The sequence below is a fragment of the Balaenoptera ricei genome, chromosome 6 (assembly GCF_028023285.1).
Source record: "Balaenoptera ricei isolate mBalRic1 chromosome 6, mBalRic1.hap2, whole genome shotgun sequence".
NCBI classification, from domain to species: Eukaryota; Metazoa; Chordata; class Mammalia; order Artiodactyla; family Balaenopteridae; genus Balaenoptera; species Balaenoptera ricei.
Window position 1 is genome coordinate 111,750,214 of NC_082644.1, and position 26,662 is coordinate 111,776,875.

General features: G+C 37.8%; 1 protein-coding gene across 8 annotated transcripts in view; it reads right to left on the bottom strand.

Annotated features, from left to right (window-relative positions):
• Nucleotides 1-26,662, bottom strand: part of DENND1A (DENN domain containing 1A) — a 534,065-nt gene that overhangs the window by 392,693 nt on the left and 114,710 nt on the right. The window lies entirely within an intron of this gene.

The following is a 26,662-nucleotide window of genomic DNA, read 5'->3' on the forward strand; positions in this document are numbered from 1 at the left end:
CCATAGTGATCACAATATATACTACTCAGTTTTCATATCTATCTTTTAAAATACCAGTTTACTTCTCCATGAAAGTGAATCCATGTAAAAGTTAAAGCCCTCCATACCACAAGATAAAAATGCGGTTAATTGTTCTGCAATTAAAGAATCAAAAAGGGAGAAAATAATGGGCCTATTCACAAACTACATTTAAATCTTAGAAATACCAGTTTTCAAGTCATTGAAGTCAATGGATATTATTTTTCAAAACTCAAGACTAATAACAAAAGTAGGAATATTCAAAAGGTCACACCAGATGAAGAGCTTCCCAAAATGGGTGGTGCAGAAAAGTTGAAACTATCTGTAGATTACATCGGCCCTTGAAGTGTCTTCTGGTTGACTTTCTTTACCCTCATCTTCAAATGGAAGATGACCATTGACATGTCTAGACTGGGACTAGTAGAATTCTGGCGTAATCCCCCCTGCAGTACCTTGCAGGGTTGCCCTGGTAAGTCAGAGGAAGTAGCTGTTGCTTCTCTCTGGCCTAAAGGGCTGAAAACACACAAAGACTTGGCCCTCTTGTGACAGGAGGCCAGAGGGCGCTAATGGTGTGGCATGAAAAGCACTAGGTCTAGGCGGGGAAGTGGGGGGGACCAGCAGGATGCAAAGAGACAGCGACGAGCCCAGCAAACCTCTAAAAGTGTGCTGTGGGGTTGGGGTAGAGGATCCAAAAAGAGGGCAGTGGCTGTGATTCCTAACACATATGTAAATGACTTTGTCCAGTAAAATAACTGGTATTTTAGGATTTAAAATTTGGTACTGAGACCTGCCCCCACCCCCCACAAAAATGCAGCTCTAAGTCCCTGAGGGACACAGTAAAACAGAGGCTGGAAAAGCCACAAAATAATCTAAGGCTTTTTTTATTTTTCTTCCAGTTGTCATGTGGTTAACAATTACTCTTTACCCAGAGAACTTCACGCAGCAATGACTCACATATAAATCTTTAATATCAGGTCCTCTTTCCTGCTATAGTTTGCTTCTTGGGAACCACAAAATACCAATGGAAATAAAGAGGGAATAAAACCAAAGACTATTTTTTATCACCATTTTCTGAGGGGATGAATATCAGAAACCAAAATTTGTGGTATATTCTCCAATTTAAAAAAATGTTTCTTGCTTGTAAGTGGGAAAGGGAAGGTCTTTAAATCTCTTTAACGAGCTAAACCAACTGTTAACAAAAAACTACATTAATAATTAACTTGTCATTTTTTAAATGTATTTTATTCATATATACAACATAGAATTGAAAAAAGAGAAGGAAAATAGGTGAAAAGAAAAATCAACTTGTTTTAATACACTGAAGGTAAAGATGACCATGGAACCCCAAGATGGGGGTCATTCAAACCGTATTATCCTAAACACGGCCTCGCAACATCAACTAAACACCTTCATCAACTAAATCCCTTCAACTGCCCTAAGACTACCCCTAGAGTGAGATTCCCAGATTTTAACAAAATCATGTTGCAAGATAATACATGGATTATTATTTACTATGATTCAAGCATAAAGCTTTTGATTCCCTTTCTTTAAGGCCCTGAGATTTACAAAAGCAAACTTCATGGGTCTTTAACACTCTCAAAAGCAACATGAAAAAAAAAAAAAAGGCAATGCTTTTTAAAACCAAAGCCCAACCTATATAAAGTTCCATTCAATTAGCTCAAAGATCCAGTCTGATAGTTAACAAAACTATGAAAGCCATTTTGTAAAAATTAACACAAAAACTAAAAATAATTTGTATGAATTTCCTTAAAATGTCTATTTTGCACAGGAGGTTGAAATCATGTTTCACATTGAGTCGATCATAATGCCATAATGTCACCAAAATATCGACATTGGAAACATCTGAGTTAAAAAGGTCCAAATACAATCTGCTTTTCTCAAGCAACACAACACCCGCCTTAATAACAGTTTCAGCATGGCACATGTACAAAACCTAGCACCCTGCAGTTCAGCAAACCGCCTTTAAATTTTCTGTCTGGCAGCAATCCACTTTCGTGTCTGTATGTTTTTACAAGTACTCTATGTATTTCATTGCATCAGCTGCATTTCTTTGAGTTTTAAATGGTCTGGGAACATTTTATGAAATGTTCTATATCTTTATATGGAAAATAAAATACACTGGAAAACTGTGTATCGATCTAACATTTATATATCTATTTCTTTACCCACTATCCAATACTATAATTGCTAACGCTCCAAAACTTCTTCTCACATTCATACCCTCACTGCCAAATACAGTGTCACCAAACAGCTAACTTTCAACACAAAAATCTGCAGATGAGAGTACTACCATGGAAAAAAGTAACATAACAATTTGTTTAGGCAATTGGCAGTAAGAATAGAGTTATCAGCATACGTCAAGCTTTCTCTCTAAGAACTGTCCCTCTGACAGAAAATTAAGAACATATAGTAATGCATTACCTTTCTTTCTCAGCAACTTTCTCCAGGTTCAAGTAATAGATTCTTACAAAATTAAAAATCAACTTCATCATCTCCCAGGAAAATACAATCTTTTTGTTGAAAAGTATTTAAAATATCTTGCTAGCAAGATGTATGGTATAGAAAAGTCCACACATGACTTAACCACATAAGGCTAAAAGAGACAGCTGGCTCTAGAACAAGGTTTCGCATTACGTCAATCTGACCAGCCAGTACCTTCTCCCAGCACCGCAACCATGCAAGAGGCTGACCCCACACAGACACGTGTGCACCACTTCCACTGGAGGTCACAAAAGCATTTCCATACTTAAAACAGACATTTCACAGTACAGGACCCCCAACAGCACAGTCTCATTCAGGCGCAGAACATGACCATGCTTAAAAGCCTGTGTCTTCACAATAAAAAAAACAAAAACAAACCAAAAAAAAACTGATCTCAGAACAAACGCCTTACTTTTTTTTTTAAAGAAAGGCTAATTTTCTTCAATCTCAATAGTCCATGTTTTCTAGTCTTTTACTATAACATACTTTTAAATCTTTAAGATATACCAGATTGCCACAGGATGTTTAATTAATAGAATAAGAGTTTGGGCAAGACTTACTGGAAAGGCACTATAAATTATTTTACACAGGATCCAAAAAACCTTGAGTCCTGCCTTAGGCTTAAAGTTTCTAGAAAACGTGGTAGACAGATCTTTTACAACAGAAATGCAAAATAATTCATAAAAGTACTGTGCTTATGTATGAGGACTCATTTGTAGATTGGTAACCAATAAGCATACACACACACAAACACACACACCTTACCAAATTATTTTCCTGTTTTTCTCTGTCACACCAATGACTGACTCCATCTGAAGGGTCAAGGCATGACACTTTAACTGATTATTAAAAAATACACTGACTTCATTTTCTGTGAAAGCTGTCAAATGTCACAGTCTTATATAACTGGAGCTCTTTTAAGAAATATAAGAGAAACTGCAAATATAGCCATTAACATGGGAATCTACACTGCTTTCACTTTTAGCATGCTAGGTATCAAGGCAGAAAACATTACATTTAATGCCTACTAAATTTATCCAGTCATTATCTCTAGGATATTTCAGTCAATAAGAGACAAAATACTGAACACATTTAAAGCTTACAATGATAAAAATCTGCCCCTTAGAAGTGAGACTTTAAAATTAGCTATAGGACTTCCCTGGTGGCACAGTGGTTAAGAATCCGCCTGCCAATGCAGGGGACACGGGTTTGAGCCCTGGTTCGGGAAAATCCCACATGCCGCGGAGCAACTAAGCCCGTGGGCCACAACTACTGAGCCTGCGCTCTAGAGCCCACAAGCCACAACTACTGAGCCCGTGTGCTGCAACTACTGAAGACCGCGCACCTAGAGCCCGTGTGCCACAACAAAGAGAATCCACCGCAATGAGAAGCCCACTCACCGCAACGAAGAGTAGCCCCTGCTCGCCACAATTAGAGAAAGCCTGCACACAGCAACAAAGACCCAATGCAGACAAAAATAAATAAATAAATGTATTAAAAAATAAAATAAAATGGTTATGATGATAAATGTTATGATAGTAAATTTTTAAAAACTAAAAAAACTTTTAAAAATAAAATTAGCTATAAACAACATGATTTCATTGTTCAGTTTCATGGAGTTTAAGATACTATCTTCCTCTCCCCAAAAACCATAAATGTTAATCCCAGCTGCAATCAGATTTAATTTTCCAGATGAGAAGATGGGAATATGCTGCTAACGGGTAATAGTCCATTACACTGCTCTTTCCCTAATGACATTTTCAGTTTTTATATACTAAAAATGTAGACCCTCAGAAAATAGTCCGAGAAGTTGTACATTTTGAGGACAAACTCAATCTTCCTCCAAACACAATTAAAAATAAACTTTCTTTTCATCTTCAAGAAGAAAAGTTAATCTTTTGAATAATGTAGAATTAAAGTTTCTTGACAGTATGATTGCAAACTGGACTGCACTAAACTAATAAAGAGCTTCAAGGACACTACCTATTAAATGTTATAGCTATAAAAAGTCAGCTGCACTTACTTTATATTATAAAATACTTGAACCATTAATACAATTATTCTAGTAAATTATTTCATTTATGATAGTTAAAATTCACTTATTAAAAAAATATTTTTGAAAGGAATGTTTCACATAGTAAAAAAAAAAAACAAAACAAACAAAAAATACGTTTTCCTTTTCCATGACAATAAAACAAAATGGTTTATGTTGTCTTTTTTTTTAAATTTTTTTAAATTGAAAATAACTCATTTCAAAAAAAAATTACTGATTCCAAAATGCAGGTTTTATTCTGAAATTACAAAGGAGTATAGTATACTTCACTAATTTTTAAAAAATCATTTCAAAGTACTTTAAATGAAGTACTGCATGTACAAATGGAATTTCTTACTTTAAAAATCTATTCTAGGTATAACCTTTTTGCTATAAAACATGAAGACTGTAAGACATAAAAACTTTGAGTCATCACCAATTTTAAACCATGTTTCTATTCTAGCCTTTTCCCTCAACACTGGCATTTAAAATACATTCAAATACTACTTCACAGCAATCAGCCTGACAAACACAGGAACAGTTCACCATCTACACCTATAATGAAAATCCAAACAGCATTATTCAGTAAAGGAAAGCACAACCCACCTCAGTATGGCAAGCAATGGAACCATTCATGTGCCAGATTCCTCCTCAAACTAACATATTCTGCCTTTCAGATACATCCTGCTCTGATGTGACTATTTATGAATAAACAGCGGACACTGACCTATTGTTTTCAGTTGTTGGAGTTATGAATATAGTACAGTTACCAGTTAAGTGAATCAACAAGTACTAAATGCATCAGCTGTTCTACAAATAATGAGTCCATTGACATTACGCAGTAAAATCTAGGAAGTTTCATCTTTCTTTCTAGAGAATGCTGATAACTTTTGACCAGTAAATGCCACTACTTACTGATAATTTGAAATATTTCTCATAACCAATTGCACCTACAGGAATATACATCTGATCGTTAACCAAACCTTTGCTGCATAAACCCAAAAATCAAACCTAAGTCAAATTCCAAAGGGAGATTTTAAATGGAAAAGAGAGGGTGTGCTGGAAGGGAAAAAAAAATCAAAAGAACATGCTCACTTACACTTACCTTTTTCCCTACTGAATATATTAGTTTTCAACTTTCATTATTATTTAACTATTTAGGGTTTCTTACATTGGTTCAAAGTTTGGAACACTAATCTGTAAAAATCTATCAAACTGATAAATACTGATGAAGGTTTTTAATGGTTATAATCTCAGGCTTCCATTTAATTTCTCTATGAGTTAAGATTAGTTTTACTCCACCTTTTTGAATAAGTACCGTAAGTATAAAATTTTTATTCCAGTATGAATAATTACTTCAGACTTAACCTGAATGACAGCTGTGCCCTTTATGTACTACAAAAGTGATATCACTGCATATGGTCTTCATTAATAGATATATCACATTTGTCAAATTTGGTGAAAAGAGATAATTACCTACTCAAATACAACTCTTGACTGAGTACCCACTATGTGCCAGGCACTATAATAGGCATTTTACATAAAATATCTGATTTTATCTTCATGACAAACCTATGATATTGGGACCATCACAATCAATTTTATCATAGTTAAAGAAAGCAATAGGTTATCACTAGTCCAAAGTTAGAAAGTTAGTATTTATACACAACACGAATACTCTGATGTGACTGGCCCAGTTGATGAATAAGCCATAGTCTTTGCTCTCCGGGAGTTTACAATCTAACTCTAATAGAGAATACAAAGAATTAAACAAGCAATCATCACAGGGCCTGGTAGGGATTAGCAGAGGGGCACTGAGCCTAGTCCTGGCCAAGACAGAAAAAGCTTCAGGGAAGAAGTGGCAGAGCCAGGTGTAGAGAGTCCAGGACTACACCAGGGTTCATGTCATACCACCACACGCCCCTTCTGAACAGCCTAGGGGACAGTGAATAAGTATTTTGTGAGTCCAGGGCCCATGTTTTACTTAGCTTTGTCTCCTACAAAATGTCTTGCCAATTATATATACCCAACAGATACGCTGGCATAATAGAATAAATAAAATAGAATAAAATAAATTCATTAAATACCCTGTCTCTCCAAATGGATGAAAGGCCAATTTCAAAACATCCAATTGAAAAGAAGCCTTTGAATGCTACAGGCTTCCTAAAGATACATTGGCTTATAGTAGGCGCACAATAAATATTAGTTGTTATTATATTATTAACCCCAGTGGAGAAATAAGCAAGCACTATAAATTAGATGGCTACAGATGTATAGGTGTGCCTCAAATTGGAAATACATGTGTTCCTGAAATAAACTTTTATAAGCCCAATTAAAAATTTCCCATGGCCTGCTATTACTTACTTAGAAATGTTATAACTTTATCAGAAACTGATTTTCTCTCCATCATCAGTGGTTCAAAAATCCTTTAGATACAGTTTATTTGCCTCCTGGCATCTGTTTGCTAATGATGTGTAAACATCAAACGCACTAGGGACTCTCCCAGACTTACCGAAACCCTGAGGTGAATCTTTGTATACATTGAAGGACCTTTCTGCTAATTCCTTTGCTTTCTAAGCTTGCATTCTGGATTTCAGAAACAGAGTTTCATTAAAGATTTTTGCAGTAATAATTATAATGCTATCAGCTACCACTTACTGAATGCCTAGGTATACCAGTCGTTACCAAAGGTAGTTTATCATCTTATTTAATCCTAACAACAACTCCACCAGGTAAGTAGATGTATCCTTATTTTATAAATAAGAAAAGTGAGGCTCACTAAGAACAAATTCAGAGTTAAGTAACAGAGCTGGGATTCAGCCTAGAATTATCAGACTCCTAAGAATCCAACACTGGTTTTCCTTTTCGGCTTTATTTATTTGTCCTCCTGTTGATCTGTCTTCTAGTCATTATTGTGACTCAACAATAAGAATACATCTGGACAAATAACTAAAACATGTTGTCATGAAACAGGCCTAACAGATTATGAATGAGAGCTTTCCAATTTCTCTATTTAAGTTTCTTTGCCAAGTTCAGGATATAAATAAAATGACTCCAAAGTAACTAGCACTCAATTCAACTAGTAAATACAGTATTTCAAAGATAAATTCATACTAAAAAACTTAGAGTAATTTTGAAAGCTAGAGGTTATCCTTGTATCATCTATGAAAAAAGTCATTGGCTAAACAGAATGAATAAGAACACAGAAAAAATGTTTTCCTATGTAAGAAAATGCATTTCCAAGTACCTCTAAACCACACTGAGAACTAAGGCCAAACTAGTACATACTGTATAGATAAAGCTGACACGCCAGCAAGGGAAACATACTATGCCCGTCAACCAGAAGACTCTTATACCAAAATTCCACGTCTCTTCACCGGAGAAACAAGCCATTGTTGTCTAGTTGTTATCTGTATCATTAGAGAAGCAGTACCTACATCCTTTATCACTTTTGTGTGTGTGCATGGTAAAATATACAAAACATAAAATTTGCCATTTTAACCATTAAGAGTATATTTCAGGGACTTCCCTGGTGGCGCAGTGGTTAAGAATCCGCCTGCCAATGCAGGGAAACGGGTTCAATCCCTGGTCCGGGAAGATCCCACATGCCGCGGAGCAACTAAGCCCACGCGACCGCGCTCTAGAGCCCATGCTCCGCAACAAGAGAAGCCACCGCTCGTTGCAACTAGAGAAAGACCATGCGCAGCAACGAAGACCCAACGCAGCCAAAAATAAACAAACAAATAAATAGAGTACACTTCAGTGGCATTAAGCATATTCACATTATTGTACAACCATCACCACCATCCATTTCCAAAACTTTTTCATCTTCCCCAGCTGAAACTCTGAACCCATTAAAAAACTCCCCATTGTTCCCTCTCTCCCCCCAGCCCCTGGTAACCACCATGCTTCTTTCTGCCTCCATGAATTTAACTACTTGAAGTACATCATGTTAGTGGAGTCATACAATATTTGTCCTTTTGTGACTGGCTTATTTCACTTGGCAGAATGTCTTCAAGGCTCATCCATGTTGTAGAATGTGTCAGAATTTCCCTTCTTTTTAAGGCTGAATAATATTCCATTGTATGTACATGTCACATCTTGTTTATCCATTCATCTATCTATGGACATGAGTTTCTTCTATCTTCTTACTATCGTGAATAACGTTACTATGAACATGGGTATAAAGATATTTGTTCGAGTTCCTGCGTTCACTTCTTTTGGATATTTATCCAGATGTGGAAGTGCTGGATCAGATGGCAATTCTACATTTAATTCTTTTGAGGACCTGTATCACTTCTGATATGTTTTAAGACCTTTATGTTATTAAAAAGCTAGAATCCTTAGCCTGGCCATTAAAACCAACCCACCCCATTTCATCTCTATTTCTTAAAAATAAATCCCCAAATCTGGACTGCCTGATCAATTCACTTTCCCACAAAACTTGACATGCTTTGCTCATCTTTCTCCTCTTTTCACATCTAAATCAGATGCTTCCAAAACATGCTATTAGGCATCAGAATTTATAAATGTGGCCAAATATATGTTCTTAAATGAATTAACATTCAATCACCCTAGTACTTAAAAAAAATTAAAAAAACAAGGAACCATGTCCTCCGTCAAAAGTGCAATGAATTTTACATGTAGCTGGTAAAGGAACAGCAAAGCTGGCACATTCACTTACACTGCTCCCTGACTCAAGAGGCTCCTTTACTTGCTTTCTAGCAGTCATGCTCAGCTGGCAGCAAAATTCTCAACCTCTTCTAAGTTCCCTTCACATTATCACATTCTTACTGTGGCCAAAAGCTGGCTTCCTCTGCAGCCCTCTCAAGTGGTGAAACGTTTCCTCTCCACCCCTCCTCAGACTGGCCTGGAGGTGGGGTAGGTGGCCCCTGCTCCTTGCTGACACTTCCAGAACTTTCTCCCTCATTTTCCAAAACCCCAGATTTCAGCCTCAAGTCACCAGACTACACCCCCCTCCCCACTCTGCTGTCATCTACTGATCCCAGGGTCACTCCTCATTCCTTGACTCTTATAGATCCTGGTGCATTGCCCCTCACTCTACCACTACTCCCACCACGATCCTACCGATTTTACTACATATTCACATAGATGATCTTTCTAAATCCTGGAATTCTTGATTCCTTGGCCTCCTCCCCACCAAGGAACTTGCCCTCTACCCAAACTCAGCTACTCACTACCATGGTCATACCCAAACTCTACAGTTACCAATAACTGAAACCCCCTCAATAATCACAATTTCAAGTACCTCAGTCTCCAACCACGACCTACCTCCTTTCCTTCTAGTTCATTCCCTATAGCATCCCAACTTCATTCTTCAATCCCACAGAGACATTCACTCTATCAGTCTTTTCTCTGCCCTTCATCCACCTCGGGTCTACACTATCCTCCTTACCTAGCTTAAATTCTATTTTGTAACTGTTCCTTTACATACATCCTTGACTCCTTCATGCCTCTCTTTGTCGTCCTCTCTTGGCAAAACCACGATCCTTGTTAAATCCAGCTATCTACCTGCACCCCTGTGCCTGACTGTGGCTGAAGAAAACCACACAACTGTGCTGACTAATCCAACTTTAAATCTGGATTACTCACTGTAAGTGAGCTTTAATGCAACTTAGTAATTATACCACATTTTCCTTAAGTCATTATTCTCTCACTCTCCTTAGTGACTATTTCATACTTTCTCCTCTCCCATCAAACCTCCAACTTTCCCCAACCTCAAATGCCACCATTTATCTTATTTGCCCCTTCACTGAGAAAACTGAGCAATCAGAAGAGAGCTCTCACAAGCTTCCTCCACCACTCTACCACTTATTATCTCTGACCCCACAGACTCTGCCTTCATCCCATTACCATGAAGAACCATTCATGCCCCTTGCAAAGGCCCCTCCTCCACTTGTGAACTAGGATCCCACCTCCTCTCAGCAACTCAGTCATTGCTCTACCAATTCTCTTGTTCTATTGATTTTACCTCTCTGCTAGATCTGTCCCATCAGCATGCACACAAACTGTTATTTCTACAAATATTTTTTAAAAGGTCAAGCCCTCCTCCCCACCATGGCTACCACCCCATTTCTCTCATTCTCTTTAAAACTATATTCCTCAAAACAGTATCTATACTCTCTGTCACCAATTCCTGTCCTCCTAGTCTCTGGAACCCATGCCAATCAAGCTTTCAACTCCCCACTTCTCTGAAACGACTCACATACCAATGACCTTCTTACTGCTGACATCAACTATTAATCCTCAGTCCTCATCTTACTTGACCTTTAGCACCATTGACACCCTTGATTGCTTCCCCCTCCTTGAACCATTTTTTTTTTTTTTTTTTTTTTTTGGCTGTGTTGGGTCTTCGTTTCCGTGTGAGGGCTTTCTCTAGTTGCAGCGAGCGGGGGCCACTCTTCATCGTGGTGCACGGGCCTCTCACTGTCACGGCCTCTCTTGTTGCGGAGCACAAGTTCCAGACGCACAGGCTCAGCAATTGTGGCTCACGGGCCCAGCCGCTCCGCGGCATGTGGGATCTTCCCAGACCAGGGCTCAAACCTGTGTCCCCTGCATTGGCAGGCAGATTCTCAACCACTGCACCACCAGGGAAGCCCCATTTTCATTTATTTATTTATTTATTTATTTTTGGCTGCGTTGGGTCTTCGTTGCTGCGCGTGGGCTTTCTCTAGTTGTGGCAAGCAAGGGCTACTCTTCGTTGTGGTGCGCAGGCTTCTCATTGTGGTGGCTTCTCTTGTCGCGGAGCACGGGCTCTAGGCGCGCAGGTTCAGTAGTTGTGGCACGCGGGCTCAGTAGTTGTGGCTCGCGGGCTCTAGAGCACAGGCTCAGTAGTTGTGGCGCACGGGCTTAGTTGCTCCGCGGCATGTGGGATCTTCCCGGACCAGGGCTCGAACCTGTGTCCCCTGCATCGGCAGGCGGATTGAACCACTTTCTTCATGTGGCTTCCACAGCATCCCACTTCCCTATCTCACTGCTGCTCCTTGGGCTTCTCGTTGACCTCTTCCTATTGAAGAGCCCCAGAGTTTAGTACTTGGACTTCTTCACTTTTTCTTCTTGATGTCCTCCTTTGCTGGTCTCTTTCAGTTTCATCACTTCAAATACAAATATGCACTGTCAACTTTATATTTCTCCAGCTCAGACCTCTCCCAACTCCAGATTCATTTAACTGTCTACTCAACACCTTCACTCAGATGTCTAACAGACATCTCAAATTTAACATGTCCATAACTGAACTCCTGATCTTTCCCTCACATTCAGATCCAATCTGTCAGCCAATCCTGTCAACTAAACCTTCAAAATATATTCAAATTCTGACCATTTCTCTCTACCTCCTCCACTACCACTCTGGTTTAAGTCACCATCATTTCCCTCTTGGATTACCACAACAGTCTCCTGAAAGGTTTCCCTGCTTCTGCTTCTGATTCCTTATAGACTCTTCTCGAAACAGCAGCCACAGTAATTCTGTTAAACTTAAGCCAGGTTCTCTTATGTCTTCCCTTCACCAGCAATTCTCTGACCTCACTTCCTCATACTCTCCCCTCCTAATTCTGTTCCAGCCAGGCTGGTCTATGTGTTGTCCTCAAACATGCAAGCCATGCTTCCACTTCACGACCTTTGCCCTTGCCATTCACTCTGTCAGATAAACATCAAGGAATGAGGCATGTCCTATAAGTCTTCATTCACAAGTTACTTTCCCAGTGTGGTCTTCCCCAATCACCTTATTTAAAATTATAATTTTTCCCTACCCCCGCCATGCCATAGTCTCTTTTCCTGAGTTATTTTTCTCCTTAGCACATTTTACCACCCAACATACTATATACTTTCTTATTATGTTTTGCCTTACTTCTGTGTATGATTTAAAAGGAAAGGGATTTTTGCCTTTTTTGTTCACTACTCTATCCCCAGAACCTGGAATAGAGCCTAGCAAATAAATACTGAATGAATGAAAGAGGGAATGAAGGAAGGAAACAAAAATTCAACTACTCCTTCTGGCAAATAATTTGGTAATATATCTCCAAAGCATGTGTGTGTGTATATATATACATAATGTATTGTTTACATCATATATGTTCTATATATTATATATATGTTATTATTACATTATGTTACAGTTACTATTATTACTACTACTTTTACATTACTATTTTGACACCTCTTATAATCTCCCTCTATGGGCCCTCCAGTATTAGAGAGGTTGTTGGGCTAAAAACTATTTCTTACAGGAGCCTGCAACTAGGATACCAGGTGTGAATCAGGTTCTGCCCATCACATCCACCTGGTGAGACTTGAAATCAGCACAGGCAAGTGGGGAGCCAGGAGGTAACATGAAGAATCTACTTTTCTGATGCAGAACTAGCAGGAATGGCATGATGGCTCTGGAGGCACAACCCTGATGGAGACTTCCTGAGCCCAGAGGGCAAAGGTGGGAATATCCTGGGGCTGACATTTGGGATGACAGCTTCCAGATTCCCCCAGCTTCCTGACGTGGCAGAGGTAGTAGTTCTCTTGGTGTGTTACTTCTGTAGTGTTCCTCTGCAAGTTATTCCTGGAGATTCAGCCTAAAGCCTGTTCTTCCACCCTTTCCAATTATTCTGTAAGACAGAATTCTCTGTATTCAATCCTTTTTCTGATAGAGTAGTTTCTCTTATCTTCAACTGGACTTTGACTGATACACATCTCGTGCATACCTCTGTCCTGTATTTATCACACTGGACTGTAATCTTCCATTTACTACTGACCTTCCCTACCTAACCCTAGCTTTCTTGATGGAACCACTTTTAACTATCTTTGAATCCTTTATACCTAGAACAATATCTGACTCACAGCACACAGTCATTTTTTTAGTAAGCTTTTAGGCAATTGCAATAGCCATTATAACATGAGAAAGATTTGGCATGAATATTAAAGTGCTGGACTGGGAATCAGCAGGCCTAGATTCTGCCACTATGTGATCATTAATAAGTCTCTGAACCTGAATTCTCTCAAATACAAACTGAAATTTTTTACTAAATGATGTTTCTTGACTCTCAAATTCTATGATTCTATGATCTAAAATCCTTAGACAACTCATTGCTTTGGTAAGACATCCATGTCTTTAAGTAACCTTTAAAGCAGAGTGGCCCTGAGGAAAGCACTTCTTTCTGGTTTTCCCTGTGGCCAACCACCCTACAGAGTAAATAAGACTCTCACAAGGGACAGAAAACAATTCTAAAGTCCTTTCAATGAAGCAAAATTCTAAATTTAAGCAGCATGGCTACTTAAATATCGTTCTACTTATGATTTTTAAATTAAGGATTTAGGAAGTCTGAACACTAAAATACATATTCCCCGTTAAGAAGCAATTAACTCAATAATTATCCTAAACCAGACCTACACACTTGACATAACAATGAGAATTTTGAAGACTCCACTCATCTTCTCTGCCTGGCTCCACAACTTTGCTTCCATGGTTTCACTTCATAAAGTGGAGGGGTTTCCTCTCTCTTGCCATTACTATGAAACTTGCATTCTGTAAAGGCCCAGCCTCCATTTCAAGAACCAATAAAACCTTGTAGGAGATAACAGGATTCTTGGTTTGGAGTAATTCTATGATACCTCTCCTCCGCAATTTGCATTTCCACAGTCGTCTTATAAACACCATCACCTGTGTGCTTTCATGTTACGAGGCATTTCTTCCTGGGTTGAATTCATCAAGGTTCCCCTAGCTTCTGGGCTCTACAATCACGCTAAGGGCATGGCTCAGTGGAGCCAGGTGAGGAACCAGGGCTTGATAAGCAGGGCATACAGGATGTGTGGGTTGTTGGAGGTCGGGGGTAGAAGGGCAGTTAAGTGGGCAGCAGAGACTGGTACACAAGGGGAAGGGGAGGGAAGAAAAACAATCCAAACCCCACGGTGCCTAAAGCTAACCATTGTCAAAGTTTCAGTAACTTTTTCCAGCTCTTCTCCAAGCCCGAATAAACTAGGATTCTCAGAGAACTAGCCTGTGCTCAGGGTGCACTGAGACAAAGGTATAGCAGCAAAAGCTGTCATCTTATTGCCTCTCAAAGACTTCCTCACACAGTCCCTCACACAGATACCTTTGAATAAACAAACAACTCATCCCTGAAAATAGGAATGAGGCTTTGTCTGGGTTGGTTCTTCCCAGCTGCAGTCTGTGGGTTACTGAATTCACAGGATGCAGCAAACACAGATTGGAGAATCCTTTCCCAAGACACTGACCACACATTCTCCCTACACATTCTAGTAGGAACAAACCAGCCCTGCACCCCACTGTACCACCACAGCCCTGTTCTACGTCCAGGCAGTATCTCACTCTATGGAAGACAACCCATGTACTGCTGCCACAGTAGCTCAACATACAAAACTAAGTTCAGCTACACTCCTTTCTGGGGTCCCCTGGCACTTACAGGATTAAGTCTGCCTCGTAGAATTTTCAGGATTAAGTAAAATAATGGATGTGAAGCACTTTGAACAATGACTGGCATCTAGTAGATGCCTAACACTCTTTTTCCTCCCAAGGCCACTCACAGGTAGAAAGCATATAAAAACTATAAACACCTTCTGAGGTAACCAACTATACAGTTCCTCTGACTGTGACCTTCTGTTTATGTAGCGCTGGAGTTTTTACCAAAGCTTTATTTCCAAGCTGTACTGGAAATCCTGACCTTTCCCAGTCAACCCTGATGTATTGGTGGCTCCCATTCCTTTCCAAGTGAGATGTCTGATCTTCTACATTTGTCCTGTTATCCTGGTTACACCCAACAGGAGCCCTTACTAATTCATGCTGGGCTCCTAGCCTGTCCTTGCCCTCAGTTGCCCATCACTGGCCCTATCCAAGAAGGTCCAATCTTGAGAACCAGCAATGTGAGGTTGTCAAACTTTCCTGACAACATTTCCCTTCCCAAGTGAAAAAAAGGGGTCCAGTGCACTAGTGGGTCATTCACTGCAAGATTATTTTTATGCACTCACTACTAGTGGTGTGTTAGGCATTAAGAGGGCATCAAGAGACATGATCTTGTAGTCTCTCTCCTTGATAAAACACAACAAATACTCTCCTAAAATGGCAACAGAAATTAAAGTTTGGAAAGGAAGGGTGAGTAGGTGAATTATAAGAAAGTAGTAGCCTCTACTAGAGAACTGTATCCGCTCTCCTTTCACATCAACATAATCTGGAGTTACCTAGTAACCAACATTTCAATTTGAACTTGAATTCTTTCACCCTTCTTGCCTTAAGCCTTGACCAGACCCTGTTAAACAATCAACTGGGCCCCTCCTTCCCCTCACAGCTTCCAAAATTGAAAGCATTTCCCAAAGAGATGGGACACCAAACCCCATACCTTACCACCCTGAAAGATGCCAGAAAAGGGTGGCAAAGAGATGCTGAAGTTTTACAATCTCTTACCTGCTGTCTTTTCCCCCCGCCCCCTCAGCAGATTAGCAAAGGTTCAAAGTATGGGAAACATCTGGAAATTGAAAATCTGGGGAAATAATCACTCTCATATACTTGGTAATTAAGAGTGTGGTTGGATGGAAAGTAATTTAGTATAATTTTCACCAGCACAAATAGAATCAATTTTAAATGTCTATGCCTTTTATTTTATTTTATTTTTTTAAATTTATTTATTTATTTATTTTTGGCTGTGTTGGGTCTTCGTTGCTGCACGTGGGCTTTCTCTAGTTGCGGCGAGGGGGGGCTACTCTTCGTTGTGGTGCGCGGGCTTCTCATTGTGGTGGCTTCTCTTGTTGCCGAGCACAGGCTCTAGGCGCGCGGGCTTCAGTAGTTGTGGCACGCGGGCTCAGTAGTTGTGGCTCATGGGCTCTAGAGCACAGGCTCAGTAGTTGTGGTGCACGGGCTTACTTGCTCCGCAGCATGTGGGATCTTCCCAGACCAGGGCTCGAACCCGTGTCCCCTGCATTGGCAGGAGGATTCTTAACCACTGTGCCACCAGGGAAGCCCTGTCTATGCCTTTTAAACCACCAATTTTACTTCTAGAAAAGCATCCATGGAATTCAGGGAGATCACTGGCATATAGCCAAGAGAAATAAGTGTACATGTTTACCAAAAGACATATACAAGAATATTCATGGTAGCTTTATCGCTAATGGTAAAACAAAAGTGTCAATCAACAGAAGGATGGATAAATTGTGGTATATTCCTACAGTGGAATACTATATAGCAATCAGAAAGAATGCACTACATGCAACAACATGGATGAATTTTGATCAAAAGACAGGAGATGATCCCATTTATATGAAATTCAAAACCAAGACTAATATAGACTGATAACAATCAAAACAGTAGTTGCCTCTGGGGGCAGGAGGAGAAGGGAGGATACTGACTAGGAGGACACACAAGGGAACCTTCTAGGGTGTCACAACTGGTGTTTTCCCCAGCTTTACTGAGGTATAATTGACAAATAAAAATTGTATATATTTAAGGTACAACTTGATGTTTTGATATATGTAAACACTGTGAAATAATCAATCAAGCTAAATAATCTATCCATTAACTAACAAAGTTACCTTTTTTGTATGTGGTAAGAACACTTAAGATCTACCCTCTCAGCAAATTTCAACTAGGTATACAAGTCAGTACTGTTAACTATAGTCACACTGCTGTACCATAACTGAACGTGATCTTGGTGAGGGTTACACAAGTATATACATACATCAAGCTGTACACTTAACTTTGTGGATTTACCTCTTTGTAAACTACAATACCTTTTTTAAAATAATGAAGTGATCAGAACACGTATAAGTGACGTGAAAAGGTGTCCTTTTCAATAATTTTTAATTGAACCTCTGAAATACTCTTATATTGACTGCCATAGAGATTTAACAAATATTAACTTTTTTATAACTTGACTGGTATATTTCATATATCATATAATTCACCCATTTTAAGTATATAATTCAACGATTATTAGTAAATTTACCAAGTTGTACAACTATCATCATTAAGTCAGTTTTAGAACATTTTCATCAACCTAATGAAGTCTCTCATGCCCCTTTATTGTTAATCTATTTTCCTACTCCTGTTCCAAACAACCATTAATCTATCTGCCCCTCTAGATTTGCTTTTTCTGGACATTCATCTAAATGGGATCATACAATGTGTGGTCTCTGCAACTTGCTTCTTTCCCTTAGCATAATGTTTTTCAAGTTCGTCCACGTCATGGCATATATCAGTAGTTTGTTCCTTTTTATAGTTGAATAGTTTCCCATTATATGAATATACCACATTTTGTCTATTAACTCACCAGTTGATGGACACAAATATTAACTTTTGCAACATTCCTATTTATAAATATAGCTAAAGCACCACCGCCCACCCTCATCCCATTCTCCTCCTCCTCCCCTTCCCAGAAGTCACCATTGTCTTGAGGTTGGTATGCAGCCTTCCACTTCACTCTTTTATACTTTTAATACATACGAATGTACCCATGACAAAATATAGAGTTGTTTTGTGCTTTTAACATTTCCATATCTGGTTTACTATATGTAATATTTTTCAACTTGCTTTTTTTACTCACAATTATATTTTTGAGGTTTGCTCATTTTGTCTCAAGTAGATTGGATTCATTCATTTTAATTGCTATAATATTCTCCAACTATGAATGAGTCGTAATTTATCCATTCCCCCTACAGATGGCCATTTAAGTTTTCAATATTTTTCTACTACAAAAAAAAAAAAGCTATAAACATTTGATTATGTCTCTTTGTGCACATGTGAGAATATCTCTACATTATCTATATATAAATGACACTGCTGGTTCCTAGTATATGAAAACCCTCCACTTACTTTTACTAGGTATTGCCAAAGCACTTAAGAATTTTTGTTCCCCAACATGCTCACTGATACTTGGTATTATTCAACTTTTAAAATTTTCTGCCAGTCTCACATATAAAATAGTATCTCATGGTTTTGATTTGTATTTTTCCTTGATTTTTAGTGATGTAATCTTTTCATATGATTATTAACCATTTGAATTTCTTCTTTTGTGACTTGCTATTTAATATTTTTGCCTATTTTTCTACTTATTTCTTTCAAGTTTCTTATATATTCTGGATCCCAAGCCTTGCAAAAGTTTTCCTTCAGTCTGATCATTTTCTTTTTGTTTTGTTTATAGTTACTTTTGCCATACCAAAATTTTAAATTTTAGTGTAGTCAAGTCTTCTACATCATGATTTGTGCTTTTCTGTATCTTATTTAAGAAATCCTTTCCTATCCATACCTTTAAAAATATCCTCACATTTTCTTTCAAAAGTTATGAACTTTTGCTTTTAAAATAGTTCTTTAATCCAGCTGCAATTTATTTTTATGAATGGTATGAGCAGGCAGGAAACTTGTTTCAAATGGACAGCCAGTTGTCTCTCATATAGAACTGCCTGGTGACAGCCATTTTGCTCCTTAACTCCTAAGGGCAGCTGGCAAAGCCCTCCTCATCCAAAAAATGCTTAGAGAGTTTGATATGTCTTAATTCCTTTAAATATGACAAGTCATAGCTAGTGATATTTGGTAGGACAGAATATACCAGAATACATTGGGTCAATTTTTCTTAGACCCAAAGAAAGACCTGTTTCACCTTTATCCAATAAAAGCACAATGAATCCAAACAGATAACTGGACCACCTAGCAAGTGAAAATACTAAGCAACAGCAAAGTGGTCAGATACTTCTACCAGCTTTCTTTCATGAATCATGAAATACCAAGTTTTAAGAGCACTTCATGGGGACACAAATTCAAACTTTTACCTAGCCCTCAAACTTCACAATCTCACAGCTTCCCTCTCCTTTCCAAAGCTTAGGTTTAGAAAAAGGCCACAAGGTAAATGCTTCTTTCAAAAATTACAATATTAAGAGAAAAGAAATGGCTCATTTAACACTGCTGCAATCATCTCTAAACTTCATCCATAGAGATACTTACATAAACAAAAATTATTTCACCCACATAAATCCTCATGTAACTACTTTGGAGATTTTTAAATAATGTTACATTTACCACAATAATTTACATAATGTAGCTAGTATCAAGCAGCTAAATTTGAATTCTTTGTTCTCTTGAAAAAGGGAAAGAACACCATCTTAGTTAATGATATGTTTCTGAATATGACACTATACGGCATTCTTCAGGACGTATGTAATACGAACATTGATAATTTACTAAATAAATTCACTGTGATCAATTCTTTTATAAAAATTCACAGGAACTGTCAATGAAAGCAAATGTTAATTCAATATTTTTACCCCTTCCTTCTCCTGCCATCTATTAAAACCTAACTTATTGAGAATATAATGTTTAATGGCATTTCTTTGCAAATGCTAAACTGCAACTGCTGTATAATTACCTTTTAGGCTGCAAATTTTCATTCTACATACTTTATAGTATATTTTATATCCACTTAAAAATGTAAACACAATGGTCAAGAAAACAAAAAAGGTACTCTTTGGTTTAAAAAATTCATTAAGCATAATAGATTCAATTAGACACAGTATGAGGTTCTTCTCAAAGCCATACAATACTAATACAAGTATTGTATTGTTCAAATATTCTCATTGTTATGCAGGTTGTCACATTTCACTTTTAATAGGAACTGACTCAAAGAGACCTTGAAACAAAAGTATCCTAACCAAGTAGCAGTTCCCAAAGTGTCATGCTAAAAAAAATTACTCTCCAATTCACACAATTCAAACAATCAAATCAGAGAACAACCACTTCTTTATGAATAGAACAATGCACACTAGTTTCCTGTGTCCAAGTGATGCTACCTAAAAAAAATTTAAAGAAAAACTAAAGAGGCAATAATTGGAATAATATTAATACTAATAAAATATTTTTTAAACTGATCAGTTAGATCTCATTCACTGAATGATATTTTTGTGAGTCTAGCAATGATTCCAACTTTAGCTGAAAACAAATGAATTCCAATTTCTTAAAGGAATTCCTAATGCTGACAATCTTTTTCATTAAAAATATAAAACTGAAAATGATTCAATCTATAAAGGCCAAACCCCACTAGAAAAGAAGTGTTGTGGTTGGGTAGGAAATTAAATGTTATTAAAACTAAGATGATGGAAATGAAACAGTACTTTCACAACAAAGATATCACAAACAGCTTTATTCTTTAAAATTATTCGTTCAAGATATAATTAGCTCTCCTGCAGGGTCAGATGCCAACGCAACCAATTTTATACAATCTAAGCACTGTCAACATATGCACCTTCTGTTTTTAAATCAGCAGGAACCACTGACCAGCATAAGCAGTATTCCTAACTAGATATTCAGCAAATGTATAAAGTCTGACACCTCCCTCAAATATACATTTGACCATATAACTACTTTAATAAATTCACATGACTACAGACAATTGCAACACACTGAACAAGTCTAATCAAAAAAAGGATCAGAAAGTCACTTACTGCAAATAGCCATTGTACTGTAGATCAGGGATAACCTCTAATAACTCCCACCACCACAAAAGGGGGAAACGGTTTTAATTTATTAAAAGCATGTTTTCTAAGAGAATTCCTAAAGATACACAATGTTATGACCTATCTAACTTCCAAACTGACTTTATTCTCCTTTATTACCTAATATCTAACATATGGTGAGGCTAAAACATATCTATAATTTAGTCTTTCAGGACAATCTAGCACTCTGCACACACACAAAAAAACCTGGTGTAATAATTCAAAAGGAAAACTTACAGCAGTATATCCAGAGGATAAAGAGAATGGAAACAATTATTGAGGACCTATTTGGCAACAGGCCCCAAACTGACTTAACATTTTCTTTTTTAATCTTCACAACAATCCTATGAGATAGGCACTATCATTCTTAATTTACAGATGAAGAAACCAAATCTTAGAGGTTAACTGATTTCCCCAAGGTTATGCAGCTATTAAGTGACAGAGTCAAGATTTAATCTCAAATTTGTATGACTTCAAAGTCCAAACTTTCATCTGCACCAAGCTCTCCCCATTAAAAAAAAAACAAAAAGGAAGAAGAAGGTGAAATAGGCTTTATGGGCTAGGCTGAGAAGTTAAATGCTATGGATGAAGTTCTTTCTAAGGAGATTTATAATTTCAAATAAGTATTTTACAAACTTATTCAACATGACCCTTTGTTAACTGGGAACGTTAATTTGGGAATCAAAAGTCTACAACAAATATCAGAAGACAATTTGGAGGAATATAAATAACTACCTATCTCTCTAAAACTACCCTTGGGGGCCACGGAGTGATTCATTTCAATAGTTCCTTGAATAGAGAAAAACATCATGTTACTTTGAATTCACAAAGGACTGGACAGTTTTCAAAGAGCTTTCACAAGCTTTAGAATTCATAAAATCCTCAAAACAATCCAGTGAAAAAGTTAAAGGAATATAGTGGATACAGTCAGAATATGATTAGGCATTACATAATAAAGGCCTTAAGAATGTGCCAACTCTTTGACCAGGTAATTCAACTTCTAGAAACATATTAAAAGGAAATGTTAATAAATGTACATAATGATGGTCATTATCATATTGTTTATAACAGCAAAACTAGACAACCTGTCTTACAAGGGATTGACTAAATAATGATACATTTATGTGATGAACTAAAATACATCCATCAAAAATCATATGGTAGAATAGAAGTTCTCAAAGTGTGGTCCCTGGACCAGCAGAATCATCATCACTTAGGAACTTATTGGGACTTCCCAGGTGGTCCAGTGGTAAAGAATCCGCCTTACAGTGCAGGGGACATGGGTTCAATCCCTGGTCAGGGAACTAAGATCCCACATGCTGCGGGCAACTAAGCCCATGCGCCACAACTACTGAGCTCACACGCCTCAACTAGAGAGCCTGCATGCAGCAAACTACAGAGCCCATGCACCCTGGAGCCTGCACACCACAACTAGAGAGAAGCCCACGCACTGCAGCAAAGAGCCTGCGACAGCGAAAGAACCCGCATGCCTCAACGAAGATCCCGCATACTGCAACTAAGAGATCCGACGCAGCCAAAACTAAATTAAAAAAAAAAAAAGAGATGAGATCGGGTGCGTTCAGGGTGCTATGGCCGTAGACAAAATTTTTTTTATTTATTTATTTGGCTGCGCTGGGTCTTAGTTGTGGCACGCGGGATCTAGTTCCCTGACCAGGGATCGAACCCAGGCCCCCTGCATTGAGAGTGTGGAGTCTTAACCACTGGATCACCAGGGAAGTCCCCAAAAAAGAAAAAGAAACTTATTAAAAATACAAGTTCTCAGGCCTACACCAGACCTACTTAATCAAACTCTGGGCATGGGTTCCAGCAAGCTGTGCTTTCACAGTCTCTCCAGGTGATTATCATGCACACTAAAGCTTGAGAATTGTGGCAGAATAGTATTTAACAACTATCTACTGAGACCATTTCTCCATTCTAAATTTTAAAGAGCAGCATTACTATACGATCGATCCTTTGCCTCCTTTGCTTAAAGTTACACACCATTCAACGACATGCACACACATACGTACAGGTACAGAGGTAGCCTTCACTATCCAAACTCTAACCATCTTAACAGTCAAATAAATGTCTGGATGAGTCTCTCAAAAATCCAAGTTCTTACTATTTGTCATCCAAAATTCAGGAACCAAATATTATAGATTCAGATAATGCAGTAGCCTTGCTATCCAAACTCAAGAAAAAAGAGATTCAGAGAACAAGAAATATTTGATATAAATTGGGGGGGGGGGAGGTGTACATGTATGTTAACATATCCCAGAATCTTACCAATGATTATACGTAGGAATTGAGATTAGAAGCTATTTTAGTTTTTTCCTTTTGCTTTTCTGAGTTTCATAAATAATCTTCAATGTAGGTATTCTAAATTAAAACTTAAAAGATTATCTTAAGAAATAAATTCATATCAACATGCAAACTAAATAATACATTATTTAGAGATACCTACATACATGGTAAAATAATCATGAAAAGCAAGAAAATGTGGGAAAAAAATGGGGGGGGTTATCTGAGGGTGGGAATGAGGGACAATAGGAGGGCAGATTCAGGGAAGGAGCAAACAGAGGGCTTCAAGGCCTTAGCAATGTTCTGTTTAAGCTAATGTGGTAGTTTGTCTCCAAAGATGTCACCAACAATTACTACCATCCCTTTGGCACATGCCACTCTTCCACCAAGTCACGGAGTCAGTTTGCCCTCTCCTTCAACTGGGCTGACTTCATGACTTGCTTTGAACAACAGAATGCAGTGGAAATTATGCAGCCATTTTGGGGCCTAGGCCTTTAGAAGCTTGGCAGTTTCTGCTTTCATCCTTTTGGGATCTGGCTTCCATGTTATCTCAGGCTGGACTTCTGAATGAAGAGAGGGCACATGGACAGAGAAAGGCCCAGCCAGGACCCAGCTGCTCCAGCCACCCAGGTGAAGCATGAGACACATGAGTGAAGCCATCTTGGACATTTGAGCTCCCGGCTGAATGAGCAACTCCAGCTGATACCCTGTGGAGCAGCAGAACTGCCTAGGGGAGCCCAGCCAATTCACAGAAACACGAGAAATAATAAATCAGTGTTGTGTTAAGTAGCTAAATTTTGGGGTGATTTTTCTAGGTAGCAATAGATAACCGAAAATAAAAAATGTTTACTGCTGTTTTCTATATCTTACAAGTAATAACTAATCTTTTGTAGGATTAAAGTTTTAATTCATAAGTTGTTTATATTCAGAGTGAATAATGTAATAGCATTTTATGTTCAAAATATACAAAACTGATTTTCTTGTGGGATTTCAAAAAGTAGCCGGAAGAACAGCATTATCCCTGATTATCCATGTCAGTTTCCTTGTCATAAATAAGATTAGTCTGTACTTTTCTTTTGTCTTATCTTTTTGTCCTAATATTTTTGTGTTTGGATTACAACAATGTAGTAAGATGAAGAAGCATGCCATTGAAAAACATTTATAACAGTTTAAATAGCACAGGCATCTGTGCAAAGATGTGAAGAGTGACTAGCCAAACCATCTGGAACTGGCAACTTTTTAGGAGTAGTGTTTTGACAACTTTATCAAATTCCTCCATGAATGTTGTTCCAGGTAATTTTTCTACCTCTTCTTCTTCTTCTACTTTGGTAATATGTATTTTCCTCTAAAGTACTCATTTCATCTCAAATTCATAAAAAAACCCACAGTATTCTCATGTATAAACAGAAAATAGACTGAATATATATATAATAAAATAACAGGAATTATCTCTCTGAGTGTTGGAAAATTTTTATATTGCAATTTAAATTTATCTCCCAAATTTGCCAAAATAAATGTCACAGTTTTAAAATGAAAAAGAATGTAAAGAATAAACAAGAAACCACTGTATAGCTCCTGTCCTAAGAGTAGGACAGCATCTAGCTCCCCAGTCTGCAACGGCTGACAGAAATTCGTAATAAGAAAATGTGAAAACTGAACTCTGTAACTTGACCACAGTCTTTCCTTATGGTGGATTACAGGAAAAAATTTGTATTATTTGAGCATTTGCCCCTAATACCTACAAAACAGAATAACTGTAAGGAAGGGGGCAATCTGTGCTTGCATGAGATTTTACAAGATACCCAGAATATTCTGTTCCATCAAGTCTGTAAAAGTTCCAAACAGACTTCTTAATAGGACTGCTTTCTCATGCCTTTTAAAATTCATTGTTGTCTCTAGCTTTGCGGGGTACGGAATCCAGTTCCTCAGCCCAACAATCTGCAGAGGACAAGCACACAAAATACCATCCCAGTGGACACAATAATGCAGCAGCAACCACAAGCTTCAGCCCTCCCCTAGCTTCCATTATCATAATTTATGCATCCTTGGAGACTGGAATATAAAACAATGATTAATGCTGAGAAAGTCAATAGCATCAAAGGTTGGAACTGACCATTGGCCTTAAGGAAGAAAATCATAATTCAGTTATACAAATGTTTATCAAACCTATATTTTAAAAGTCCATTGAAAAATGAAATCACTTACCAAGCTACCACAATCATAACTATTATCATCTTAATCCTTAAATGCTGTGGTTTCCTTTTATCAGGGTCTGCCTTTCTATAACCCTACATATAATCTGGATTTTTGTATATCTGTATAGCACTAGATTTTACCAAACTATTTAATAACAGCCTATAAAGTCACTAGGGCAATAAAATTTAATAAGAGCAGTAATTTGAGCTATTAGAGAATGTCATTATGACAGACATAATATGTTAACATCATCATTATATAGTTTGTATAAGACAGATGTCACCATAATAAATATTAACAATATTGGAGATATGTTTTCAATACAGTGGAAAAGGCCATGGTACACCATATAGAGAAGTAAAAATTACTTCAAAAAATACACAGGTTAGAAATAGATAGATACAGGCTCCATATAAAGGGGGGATATTAGTAATCCCAGAAGTTTTGGTGATGATGGCATTGATGCCTAAGGAGGATTCTAGGGCCTTGAACAGTGTAACAAGTCAGCAAGGCATAGGGAATAACATTTCTTTAAGAACTGGATATATTCTCATTTAGCTGCCCTAACTTAAACACAGTGTTGCCTATAGGCTACACTACACTGTGCTACAGCTACAACAGTAGCTTTCAAACTTTTTCCTTTTACCCGTTATCCATATTAAGAAATATGTTTTATCTCCAACTGGTACATACATAACATCCACAGACCACAAGTTCCAGGAAACACTACTTTTCCTTACTCTATGTTATTTTCTCTGATAATTGCTATTCTACTCCTTTTCATGTTTTAAAATTCACTTCCTGACCCACTAAGTTGATTTCATTACCCACTAGTGGGCCATAACCTATAGTTTGAAACCACTGGAAGGCCTTTCTTAACGCTTAGGGGAAAAAAAGAAAGAAACTAATACCAGAAACCCATTATGTACCACGTAATATGCAATAAGACATCATTTGTGTCCTAATTTAATTTTCACACCAACCCTATTAGGCAGGTAATGTTCATTGATTTCAACAAATATTCATCCTTTCAACAAATATTTACTGAGTACTTACTGTGTGTCAGGTACTGTGCTAAACTCTGGAAATGACTGAGCAGTGAACAAAACATACAGTCTA